Here is a 13,053-nt window from a genome sequence, read left to right on the forward strand (position 1 = left end):
GCCTCTTTACAGGGCCAGGAAAAAGCAGAGGTAAGAAGAGAGTTGTAAGAAGGCAGTGAGTCTGTTACCATCCTGTTAGTGTATTCCTCTGGTTTCAAACTGAGATACAGCTGAGGAATTGTTTTAGGCATCTTTAAACATTCAGTAGTGAATGTTTTATTTATGGTTAAGCCCCAGACTATAAGACATTTCATTAACTGAGGTTTCACAGTCACTTACATTTACTATAGTATCACTTTGCATTCCTCTTCTTTCTGAGGAGTTTCAAAGCACCTGAGAAATGTATATGTGCATTTATATAGGGGGCATATTTCCCAAACAGCAAATAATGTGAGATCTGGGGTAAAGAGAACATAGATTCAACAGGAGGCCTTTGAAAAGCAAGCTACTATTTCATACATTTGGACTCACATCTGAAATATTAATGAAAATTCTCTTACAACTTTACTGTAAGTATTTTTGCCCAAGAAGAAACTTGAACACTAGATAGTACTATATGACAATCTGAGTGAGTAGCTAAGAGTCTCCTCCATCCAACACATGAGGAGATCTAACATATGGTAATTTTACTTTGCTCCAAACCAAAGTTACAGTCCATCCTTGTCTTGGTCTATCTGGACCACTTAGTCAAGGCACATGCAGAAAAATGGAAGTATTTTGTTTTTAAATGTATGAAAACAAACATGTACATTTTGCGACACACAGTCCATACTTGCTTCCCATGAAATATATACTAAAGCAAACCCAATAACTGGTTGCAGCCACCAACTATATATCAGGGCCTATTGAGAAATTAGGAGTTTCTCCTTCAGAATACAAAAGCAAAAGGGGAAGTTGTCAAGCACTTGGCAAAGAGCTGAATTTAGGTTGTAAGGGTCATTAGTTGTCCTTATATTGAAAGCATCAAGGATATATTATATGTCACATGAGAAGACAGTATGAAAAAAATGCTGCTCTTGAAAATGGCAATACATTGACTGAATTTTAAAATTAGAATGTCAGTATCCCAATCTCACTTGATATATCAAAAAGAAAGTGAACAGCTGGTGATGCTGCTACTCTCCACTCTCGTTTTTTCTCCAAGTGATTCTAAGAAGCTGGAGAGCCTACTTTATAAAAGATGATGGGCTTACTTATAAGAACTACTTGCACTCTCAAAGAATAATTACAGCCAACTACTTAATGGGCATCATTTTCATGGAAAAAAACATATGAAGTAAAATTCTATTACATGTACTAAGAATCTGTATGAGCAGCCATTTTAAATGGGACAGAAGACTTTGTACAACATAGCATCTTTAAACCAGCACTTGGCAATGTGGTTGTATTTTCTTTTTTGTATCGCTAATGCAATTCAGATATTATCTAATGGATGTTAGAATGCTTTGTTCCCAGTGCCAGGAGAAAGACTGACCAAATTGCATAGATATCCCTCTATACAATACAACAACTTCTTGAGAAAGTGCAGGCTTGAAACTTGGAAAATATAAGATGGTCTCTAGTGAGGTGGACTGGTAGGGTTGCCACTGAAGGAGTGATACTAAAGGAATTCACCTCTTTGGGGGAACACAAGGGTGGATGCCTGCCCCACTGCTGGATAGAAAGGAAGAAGATGGTTAACGCCTTCCTGCCATAATAAGGGCTTATTCATAATTGTTCTATAGTGAAAAGGAAGGTATTGCCTGCTGATTTGTGTTTTGTGGGGAAAAGGGGGGGATAATAGGACTCAGGGAGCAACTATTCAATGGTAGAGGGCAGAGGAAGACATGACATGTGAGTACAGATATGTGAAAGTACAGGTATGGTTTTTCCAAAACTATCCTCTGATCCAAATAGTATGGATAACCATACATTTTCTGTTGCCTTGGCAAACAATTATCTCAAAGTCCTGGTTGATATCTGGAATACAGAAATGATGGACACAATTGCTCCTGAGTATATTACAGTCGGCCCTCGCCTTACGCGGGGATCCGTTCCGGATCCCTCCGCGTAAGGCGAATTCCGCCTATGCTCAAGCCCCATTGGAAACAATGGGGCTCGTGCATGGCGGTGAGGCAGTGCGGCGGCGCGCAGGGCGCAACAGGCATGCGCACCCATTCAATTGAATGGGACGCGCCGCCCCTTCTGCCCTGCGCATGCCTCACGGCTTGAGCGCATAAACTCAAGTCCGCGTATGACGCGGGTGCGCTGTACTATGGAGTAGGCCTCCCTAGAATAACAGGGAAGTAGTTTAGCTCCACTCTGTAAGAGGGAGAGCTAAACTTGCCCCTTGTTTTTCTAGGAACTGGCAGTAATGAAACAAATGAGGTGGCAACCAGAGTGCCATTGGTTTAAGATTTCTGCCAGTCTAACTGATCACAGGTTAGAATCTATTTGAAGGACTACTCCATAGTAATACAGCCAATATAAAAGTCTTTTTTTTTCATTTTTCTATGCTACCATTGTGTCTGGAAATTCTTGTGCAGCAGAGCTGTTTCAAGTCATTTGGGGCTTTTTAAATGACAGCAGAAACTAGACCAGTTGATAGCCCACTCTGAACAATTTGCTAAGCACTATGCAGATAAAATGACTCAGACTGACTTAGCTATTACAATTAATACAGACACTGTGGATATAACCTTGCCTCCTGATGGTCTAACATAAATGGATAGATTTCAATTGGTGCAGCATGAGGTTGTGGACAGATTCCATAGAGAAGTGAGCACCTGCATGTGTATGCTAGATGCTTGCCCTTCCTGACTAGACAAGAGGAAGACTGGCTAGATGGGTAATGGGAGTGTATAATGCCTCTCTTCAGCAAGGCATGGCCCTACCCATCCTAAACTATGCAGTTTTAAGGCTCTTATTTAAAAAGCCCTCCACTGACTCCACTCTATGGGACAATTATTGGTCAGGCACTAACACCCAATTTTTCTCAAGTTTCTGTAGTATGTCAGCCTCCTAGTTCCAGAGGTTTCCAGATGCGACTGATTATCTGGATCCATTTCAGTTTGGCTTCAGGCCTGTTTATGGGTGGGAACAACTTTATTTACCTTCATTGGTGACTATTTGGAGACTAGACAGGAGGAGTGCTTTCCCAGTTTGTTCTTCTGGACCTCTCAGCAGCTTTTGATATCATTGACCACAGAATCCTGGTGGGTGGCCTCACATGGGATGTGACTTGGAGAGACTATTTTGGAGTGGCTCTGCTCTTTCCTGGAAAAGTAAGCCAAGAAAATGGATACCAAAATTTGTGGAAGCGCAAGTCTCACACACAATGGTGTGGTAAATTGGTGTCCCTTATATAAAATGGCAAAATCAAAGTTTGTTTTTTGAACTTTTGAAAAAAAAAGTTCACGATGTAGATGGCTGAATGCAGAACCATTGAAGTAGAATCTCTGGATATGGAGGGCCAATTGAATAAGGTCTGTCCAAACCTCATGAAACTTGGCCAGCCCTGTGATCTCTTGGATGAGATTTCAGCAAACATCCTGGGTCAAGAGGAGGCAGCCTCAGAAGAGCTGAGGTTCTGGCCATTGTGGGATTTTGATCCCAACCCCAGCCAGATGAGCATTCAGCTGAAGCAGGGACATGGCATCACCAGTTCTCCTCGACACAACGGTTCAGGGTAAGGGTCCTCTTCCACAGTTAGAGATCAGGGGAAGACTTATTTTTCCAAAGGAAGTTCTATATAATAGTTAATAGTAAGGAACTGATTTTTTCAGTCATTTTTCAAGATCTGATATTTGTATAGTACATTATATAATACAACTTTGCCCATTTTTATTTTTTTTAAAATGTCCCACATTTATTCCAATGCTTTTTCTCTCTCCTCTCTCTCACCGTACACTGTTTTTCATTTGTGATGCTATTTCTCTCCCTCCACCCTGATGCCTGTTCAGTTTCTCCATATCCTAACTGTTCTCCTCACCCTTACCAGGCAACCACACTCTTTATCAGGAGTGTAGTAATCTTCCTGTACCTGGTAGGGTTGCCATACACATGTTCTACCTTTTCATGAGGTGTTCATCATATGAGACCTGGTTGGTGATTTAGGGCAACTGAACCTTTCCACCATGGTATTCTGGAGGTTCTCCTTTCAAACTGAAAAGGCTATAAGACAGTTGGGTTAAGAAAGTGAAATTCAGCCACTTATGACCAATTGAACAGAATCTATTCCTGAAGTACATCTTCCCTACCACCATCTTCAGAGGCAGTTCTTGGCACCAGCCATTGCTACTGATCTGGAAGTGTTCTGGATGCAGCCTTTTCTATTCTTTCTGCCATTCCTCGGTTATTGTCAACAAAGCTCTTACAAATCATATTTGCACATCCCAGATTCTTAAGGACCTCCCCGACCCAGAAGAATAGTTTCATGACTATTACTGAAGTCTGTAACCTAGAGAATAGATAGCAGCCTGCTTTGGGGGAAAATAACAGAGGAAGAGAAGGAAGAGACAGGGGAAATAGGATGACAACAAGAACTGGATAGTACTGTAAGTCAAAGCTTCTCCCACCAAATGTTTTGAACCTCAACTCTCAGAAGAATGCTAGGAGCTAAAGTTCAAAACATCTGGATGATCAAAGATTGAGAAGCATACTGTAGTCTACAGATACATTTAAATTTATTTAAATTAGCTATGTTCTTAGAAACAAATCGCCCTGAGTTGTATCTCCCTAGAGTTCTTTAGTGTGCATATAATTTTTAGATGCTTTGCTTCGTGGTCTTTAAGCTACAGTAGAAAGTATTATACACATCCTAGTGGAGTTGTATGTACAGTAACATTGCATATTGTGTTTATATACTGTGAAGTGTGGTTGTGCATTGTACAACAGCATTTAGTCACTGGCATATGTTGTGCAATGTTGCTATTCTGTCACTGTAGTGACAGTGAAGCATATCTCAGTGGGTGTTTATCCTATTATGAGTGGGTGTTGGGTGTTAGATTGCCAACCTGTTGCTTGTTCAGCCTTTCCCTTTGCTCACTCTCCATATTCTGTTTCAAGCCAGACAGCCTCTAAGTGCAATATCTAAGCTGGAAGGGATCAAACCAAGTGTGTTAATTTAGGCAAAGAAAGGCAAATTGCAAAGAAAGCTTGAAAAGGCAACGGTTGGTTCAAGTCAACATCTGAGAAGATTATCACACGGGGGACAGGACATCCTTGTCCTGTCCCTGTCCTTTCCTTCCTGCATGATCACATAGAAATTTTCAGATGACAATGTCATTATCCCATTCTTATTGCATGATTGTAATAACATTTTCAGACAACATCATGCTTATCCCATCTTTCTCCCATCCCTGAAGTAGCATGACCCTGTCAGTCTGTAAAAGAAACTCATGTTAATACGATGGGTGCCACTGACAGGAGAAGAATGGGGTAAGAGCAGGCACAATAAGGATGGGGTAAGGACCGGAGTGATCCCTCCTGCCCTGCGTGATAATCTCCAATGTCCTATCAGAGAGCAGGTAAGGGTAATCCAAAGTAGAATAAGGCATTCCCAGGTTCAAACTGGTAAGTCCAAGCAGAAGGGGGGGGGGGGGGGAGGAAAAGGAAAAGGCAACCCAATTGCAGAAACAAGTTCTCACAAACACATTTGTGGTTCATCAGAGGCACACACACAAATGGACTCTCAAGAAGCCCAGGATAGGGCTGATGGGCCAGAATAAGAAAGAACAAGTTCTTTCAGCAATCTTCAGAAAATGAATCTTAGAAAATGAACTCCAGAAACCCACCCTAGACTCTGGTGCAGGCATTTTGCCAGGTATCCTTCTTTATGAGGATGACATGGGTCATGAGCAGGCCATTATCCATGAGAATTCTTCCCTTGCAGATAGGCACACTGTTGAGTAGACATATGTTTTGGCCAGACACTCTGGAGATGATTTAGATTTCATTTAGGTTTCATTTTCTCCTCTTTGTTTCTGCATACCTCTCTGTTATATCTTTTAGGTGAGAAGAGGTCTGCTACTATTCCCTTCAGAAGGCACTTCCTCTTTCCCCCTGTATAGAGATACGTGGAGTATAGTAACCTGGATCTTCTCACACACCCCTTGCCATAAAAACACATATACACTTGGAAGCAGGAGCAGGCATAGTTCCCCGAACACCAAGTGGATAACTCCAACAATGGAAAGACCAGAACGCAAACATTCTGCTCCTCCGGAATCCTCACTAGAAACCTTTGCAAATATTTGGTTCAAACCTCAAGGGTGCCTTCTCTTAAGGAAGTCTCTATTCTTAAGAGCCCTCTCCCTTCTGAGCAACAATGGCCTGTTACAGACTGCCAAAATAAAGCTGCTTCGGGTCTCTTTGGAGGTATGCTGTTTAAATGATGCATGCATCCTAAGAATCCGGAAGCTGCGCCAAAGCTGCACTCCAGTGCTTAGGAATGGAGTGTGGCTTTGGTGCTACTTCCTGACTCTTAGGATGCATGCATCATTTAAACAGCATACCTCCAAAGAGACCCGAAGCAGCTTTATTTTGGCAGTCTGTAACAGGCCAATGTCTATCAACTAGCAACTTAAAGTGGTACTGCAGGCTACAAGAAACATTTACATAGACTGTTTCCAATTAATGCATTTTATATGTATTTTAAAAACCAAATAGCCCCAAGATGAACACCTCCATGGTCCTTTTAGTATACATACCAAATTCCTTGTATCCAAATTAACAATTTATGATAGAATAGCAAGAGTGCCTAGCTCTCAGTTCAAAACCTCTGTTCTTACTCCTGTACTATTGTTCCCCACCCCCACCAATCCTTTTTCTTTTATGCTGGTCTTTTACTTTCACAGCACCAGCACTCATTCAAAACTATAACAGTTTCTCCTTGGTTAAAAACTCATGTTTCTTGGGTATTTTTTTCTCTTTCTTGTCCTCTGGACTTTCTCTTTCCTCATCTTGGCAGTTGTTCAATCTCCCTCCCTCCTTTGTAATTTTATGAGACACCAGGAATCAGTCTCCCTCCCCTCAAACTTCCATGTCTACATCCTCAAATCCAGGCAGCCATATATGCATATCAGTCTAATTATTTCTTGATTATGTTAATCAAAAAGTAGATTATGAAGAGAGGAAGCTGCACTCAGATACTCATGACCCTTCCCCCAAGAAACACTCCTTACAAAGAAGCTTCAGAGATGGAAAAGTAGATGGCTGGACTTGCTTAGATTTGTTGTATGGTGTGCAGGGGAACACAAGCTTCAGACAAAGATGTTTTATGTATCCTCCATAGGCTCTTTTTCTTTGTCAACTTTCCTTCTTTCAGAACATTTGTGCTTTAATGCTACAAGAGCTGTCACTATTCAAGAAGCATCACTTCCTCAGGAATGAAGGTTCCACGAAGTTCATGATCTTTCTTAGGACATCTAAAATTAACCAGCTACATCTATGCTTGACTCAAGGTTAAAGCTGGTTGAATAATTACTGAGCCGATGTAGGAAAATTTCATTTTATCACACTTCTAAGAGAACTGGCATCTTTTTTGCTAAATGTACTTGAGGACCAGTTGTCTTAAAACACAGGCAGAAAGCTTTCCATTTTAAAAAAACAAAAGAAAAAAACAAAAAAACCCCAAACAATTATATGTAAATCTGCTCCAAGGTAACATTGGGTTCAATAGGGCTCATCTCTTATATAGAAAGGATTGCATTCTCCAACCACAGAGAGTGGCCAAATGGGTCCAAGGTCACCTTACTCTCCCTGGTGTTAAGACCATCATTCAATCCTCTAAATCGGGGTGGGCAACAGTAGAAGAGACAGAGTCCATTTCCACCCCTGCAACCCTCCATGCTTGGCCTACACCAGCATAACTGACATAACAGGAAGTGATGTCACATTACCTCCAGCATCATATTATAGCTGATTTTGGACTGATTTATTTTATCGATTTATTATTTATTTTACTTTTTAAAAATGCTTTATTTTTTCTTGTTTTGTAGGAGGTTTTGGAGTATGCATGGAAGGGGCTAGAAGGGGCAAAACCCCTGCAGTTTTAGAAGTTTTAGCCCATTTTGTGGAGGGTTTGGACAACCGGGGAGAGTGGGGGGCCTGGAGGCTTAGAAAAGTTTCAGAAGCAGTGTTTTGTCCACATCTGCCCTAAATGTTGCTCTCTGAATCAGACACTTTCCATATGTTGCATAATAGACCTGGGACCTTCTGAATGCAAAGCATGTACTCCACCAAAACAAGTACTCCTCCATGTAGTATGAGGGACCCTTAAAATATTACTGTGAAATATTTTATTGTTGAAGTAAAAAGGCAGACCCAACACTATCAGGCCTAGCCTGACAAAGAGGAGCCCTCCCTCCATGCCAACTGTCATCATTCGGACCTGGGAGGGAGTCAAAAAGCAGGGCCAGCTCTATCGGGCTTGGCCTAGACTATGAAGCAGAGCCATCCCTCCAGTCTATCTGCCTTGGTTCAAGCCTCAGAGGGAAAGAAGAAATGCTAGACCTGATCCCATTCCCCACCACCACTCCCTTCTCCTTTTGTGTCGTGTCTTTTTAGATTGTAAGCCTGAGGGCAGGGAACCGTCTAATTAAAAAGATTGTATGTACAGTGCTGTGTAAATTTACAGCGAAATATAAATAAAGCTTAATAATAATAATAATAATGTATGGGATATCAACAGCAGCTTTTTCCATCATCTTCAAAAATTAAAGAGAATAAATATTTCCAGTTGATTAAAACTCTTCTACATTCATGATAAGCCTATCTGATCAGAACTTTTTAGAACTGGTAAGCAAACTACAAAGGATCAATTATATATTTGCAATGTAGCTTGGCTATGTGAATAACATAGGAAGAAAGAGCCCCCTAATGGCTCAAATTTTGCTGCAGCAGGAAGAGTTTCTGTTTCATAACACAAAGGGATTTAGTTCCTAAACAGAAAAAGGTGTTAAAATGGTGCAGCCTGAGTAATGCACAGAATGTAACTCCCAGAATTATACACCCTGCATGACTAAAATTCAGAACAAGATCAGGTGTATGACCAGGCTGAAGTGTATCCAGGAAATTTATCATTCACACTGCATAAACATCTTGAATTATGGGGTGTGAAAATTACTTCTTTCCCAAGGCCAACATCCCCAAGAACTTATTTTGTAAGTCTAAAGCTTCTTTTCCTTCACTATAAGGATGGATGGAAAGAGAACATACCAGTTGTGTTTTTCTATTCCATGAATGTATAGAATCCTCTTTTTTTTCTTTTACTAGATGGGGAATCTACAGCATTCCAGATGTTTTGTTGGATGATAGTTGCCATTACTCTCAGCCACTATGCTCCAAAATACACTGCAGTGCTGACAGAGAAGTCTAAATGTCTCACAAAACTACAGTTCCCCAAATTCCCTAGCATAGAGCCAGGACAATCAAAATGGTCTCAAACTGCATTATTTCTGCAGTGTGTTTTGGACCTATGTTGGTTAGCTCTAATGAGAATGGGAGCCCAGTAACATCTGAGAGCCCACAGGTTCCCCACTTCTGCCTCAGTATGATACAAACATACATACAGTATACACACACAGTAAGCATATAGGACTAAAAATACTTCTAAACACTGTCCAAGATGGGGAGTTATATTCCCTTTGATACAAATGGATACTTTTATCCCACTTTTTTCATGACATGGGACCCGGGGAGGGGGGCTTATGAATTCCTTCACAGATTGACTGACTGTGTGTGTGTGTTTTCATTAACTCCAAAAGCATGGATACAAGGAGCAAAGATAAGAAAAAAATGTGCTGTTTTTAATATATTTCATCTAAATGGGTCCCAATGCAGAGAATGCTTAACAAAACCAAGACAGAAAGATGGAGAGAGACTTTACATATTTGACATGGGCACACGTAAGGACGAAACAGAGTGCCACAAGAATTCTACCTCAATAGACAGCCTTAATAGACAAAGGCAAGAGGTCCAAGTAGCTCAGCTGATCCACTCATCACTTCATATCCTTCATTACCCCCAAACTGGGATTCAAGGAAGCTCCCTCCTATCAGTGGTTTTAATGAAGCTCCATCATAACACAAGCAAGGCTACCATGATACATGACTTGGCGTACAAAATGAGGTTCATTGATTTCAACATGATAACTGATTTCAATAAGCTTTACATCAAGCTCAGTATTATACACACACATACATGGTAGATTTCTCCTCTTCTCTCAAGCTGAGAGTACTATGGGGAGAGGCTTCCAATTTCCACAGAACAGTGAAATGTACAGAAGAAACAGAGGTGAAGTAGCCTTCCTATCAGCAGGTGACGAAGTTTTGCCATGAGGTAAGAAAACACAGTTAGTGAACCTATCTAGAAGAACCAGGGAACCTCTTCCAAAAATATAGACAGACATAGTGCACATCAAATTAAATCACTATGGAATGCTCCACTTTCTGCAGACTGTGTCCCCACCATTTTATTAAAGTGATGCCATGCCGGTGAGTAACCCTAACTAAACTCTATGTGTCTTACTTATGAGTAGCTATATACGAGATTGCACTTCTTCAGCTGCCATTCTGTTTACAGCTATGTAGAAATTTGTAGGCTAGTGGCTAAAGGGAAAGGGCTCCTTGATCTTTAATAAACGTATAGGAGAAGGAATTATATTAGATGCAACATAACACAACTATTAATGATGTAAGAAACCTGTCTCATTTTTTTTTCTTGACTAACCTTCATGAAAATAAGTTCCATTTAGCATAGACTTACATCTGAGCATTAAGCTATATGAATATCCAATCTTCTGCAGACTGATTTTCATTAACTGAACTCACTCTGCATGTCTACACAAGTATATTCATCACTACCACCACCATCATCTACATATTTCATACAGTGTTCCTGTTGAGTACGAACTATATTTTGGGAAGGGGATGATGAACAGTAATTCCACTGCACACAAGAAAATGTTTGCTCGAGCAACAATTCTAGCAATAAGCCAATGTTGTAGTGATGACACGCAATGCAAATTTTGTTAATTGGACAACCCCCAGGAAAGTCATGGCTAGCTATCAAATAAGCTGATCAAAAGCTCTGATTAAGCAACTCCCATTTCTCCATGCATAAGAAGAAATTGTAGCAAATGAATGGCAAAGAAAAACCCCAAACAACTGTGATTGCAGCAGTAGTCCAAGCAAATTAAGTAACATTTAAAAGGTGGTACAGATAGTCACAGCTGGAGTAACATAATGCTAAGCCTATTAATGTGAAGTAATAAGGCTGCCCTTTTAAAACTATGAGCACCCATAATTTTATATATATCAAATCAAGCCATTTTCTGATGTCTAAACAGTTCACAGTAACCTCCCCTCCCCAGTCTATGACTTTTCATAGGGCTCAAGAAAGTATTCTCTTCCATGCTATTGATCTTATTAGTGACAAGAATTAGGTTAATTTTGAATGAAAAACAGTAACAAAACCACCTGGACAAATGCTCCAGAAATCAGACACACAAGATTACAACGTCATGGGACTCCTGTTTCTCTCAAAAACCCTAATCTCTTATTTACAGGCAGATAATATACTAATAGTATCATTTATTGCACCTGGCAAGCCAAGATGCTTTAAGCAACCAACAATTGCTTTCCCCCTCCCTCGAAATTGACACATTGCATGGAGGTTTTTTCCCCCTTTTAAAAGCACTTGCAAGAATGAAGCAACATAGCATTTATCAATAATAATGAGCAAAGTCACCTCACTTAGCAAGTGAAGCCAGAAGAGTAAAGAACCAGTAAGATCACATAAATACAGTTTTGTCCCTCACTCCACATGGGGCTTAATTTATAAAAAGGAAGGTGGAACGGTTGCTTTCCAAACATTTCCCAGGGAGTTATGAAAATGTAATTCCATTACTCATATTAAGGCTAGAGAACAACACTATTTTCTGTATAGCTCATATTTTCCCAATTGATGAAGAGTTCCTCTCTCCCTTACACACACACATTCCTATTAAGAATGCAAAAACAGGCTTGATATGAACAGCTGCACAAAGCTTATAAGACATGCATTGGACTTACCTTGAATATGTTTCTGTGTGTACCTTCAGTTCGGGGGGGGGGGGGGGGGCTTCTTGACACCACAGTGTCATCAATGATTTTTTCTTTCAGAGGCACAGAGATTATAAGTCAAACGAACTATTCCAAGGTCCAGTGCTATTAGCTGTTTCACGAGCACACAGCTAACGTCCTCTCATGAAGGAAGAAAACAGCACAGTAAGTTGCCCATGGAGGGAGCTAGGTAGCAGGATTATCTGGCTCCAGCAGTTACATACTGATGCCACAGTACATATTCTCTTCCCTGCTCTCGCTTCCTTCCTCGCCTCAATGCACACTGTGTACTGAGCTCCTTCTGCTGCTGCTGCAAAATCAATCCAGCCTATTCGGATCCAATAGGTCTCTTTTTCAGCAGCCAATCAATTACTCAGGATCTTTTCCAGGAGTGATACTAAACAAGCCAGAATTTTGCCAACAATTTAACCAGCTAATTTGCAGCATGTTACTCCAATCTTTTTCAAGAGAAGGAGATAGTATTCAAAGCTGGCTTTGCTTCTTTTCCAACAAAGCAGTGCCAAATGTGCTTTGATAAGTGTCACTCGAAGAAGCCCAGGCTGGGTGAGAGGGTCAGAAATTTTGTCCCTCAAGCTTGCACTCCATATTAATTAACTGAATGGCTGAATATCTTCCCTTTCTGTGTTATAACCACTGCTTGTCATCCTCATATGCTTTTCTTTTTTCAGTTGCAAAACAGCGAACAACACCAAATCAGTTTCAACTGAAAGAGACACACATTCCCATTTTCCCTCCCTTCATGCCTCATCACTCTCCCTACATTTCATCCTGCACAGCAGCCCCCTTGCATCTTCAGAGTGTTTGCCCAGCCCAGTCCAAGAGTTCCATATGCATCATCCTTGAAGCCCCAAATTTTATGCAGCAGGATGGGTGAGAATGCTTAATAAGAACCAAAATGAATTTGGTCAATTTTTTAAAAGACCCCCTTCCCCCCCAAAAAAATTAACAAAATATAAATTGAATATAATGGATTGAACAAAAACATTTGGGAAAAGGTAATCAACCCATC

General features: G+C 40.6%; 1 long non-coding RNA gene across 1 annotated transcript in view; it reads right to left on the bottom strand.

The window, feature by feature from the left end:
- The window catches only part of LOC149316947 (uncharacterized), a 521,472-nt gene extending 508,687 nt beyond the window's left edge, over window positions 1–12,785 (bottom strand). Inside the window, exons 1-2 of the long non-coding RNA XR_016280663.1 lie at window positions 12,763–12,785; window positions 11,994–12,016 (exon numbers count right to left, since the gene is read on the bottom strand). This is a non-coding gene — a long non-coding RNA (uncharacterized LOC149316947). The remainder of the gene's footprint in view (window positions 1–11,993; window positions 12,017–12,762) is intronic.
- Between the last annotated feature and the right edge of the window lie 268 nt (window positions 12,786–13,053).

The sequence above is a fragment of the Sceloporus occidentalis genome, unplaced genomic scaffold, assembly GCF_023333645.1.
Source record: "Sceloporus occidentalis isolate IW3139 unplaced genomic scaffold, rSceOcc1.0.p SCAF_3, whole genome shotgun sequence".
In the NCBI taxonomy this organism is placed as follows: domain Eukaryota; kingdom Metazoa; phylum Chordata; class Lepidosauria; order Squamata; family Phrynosomatidae; genus Sceloporus; species Sceloporus occidentalis.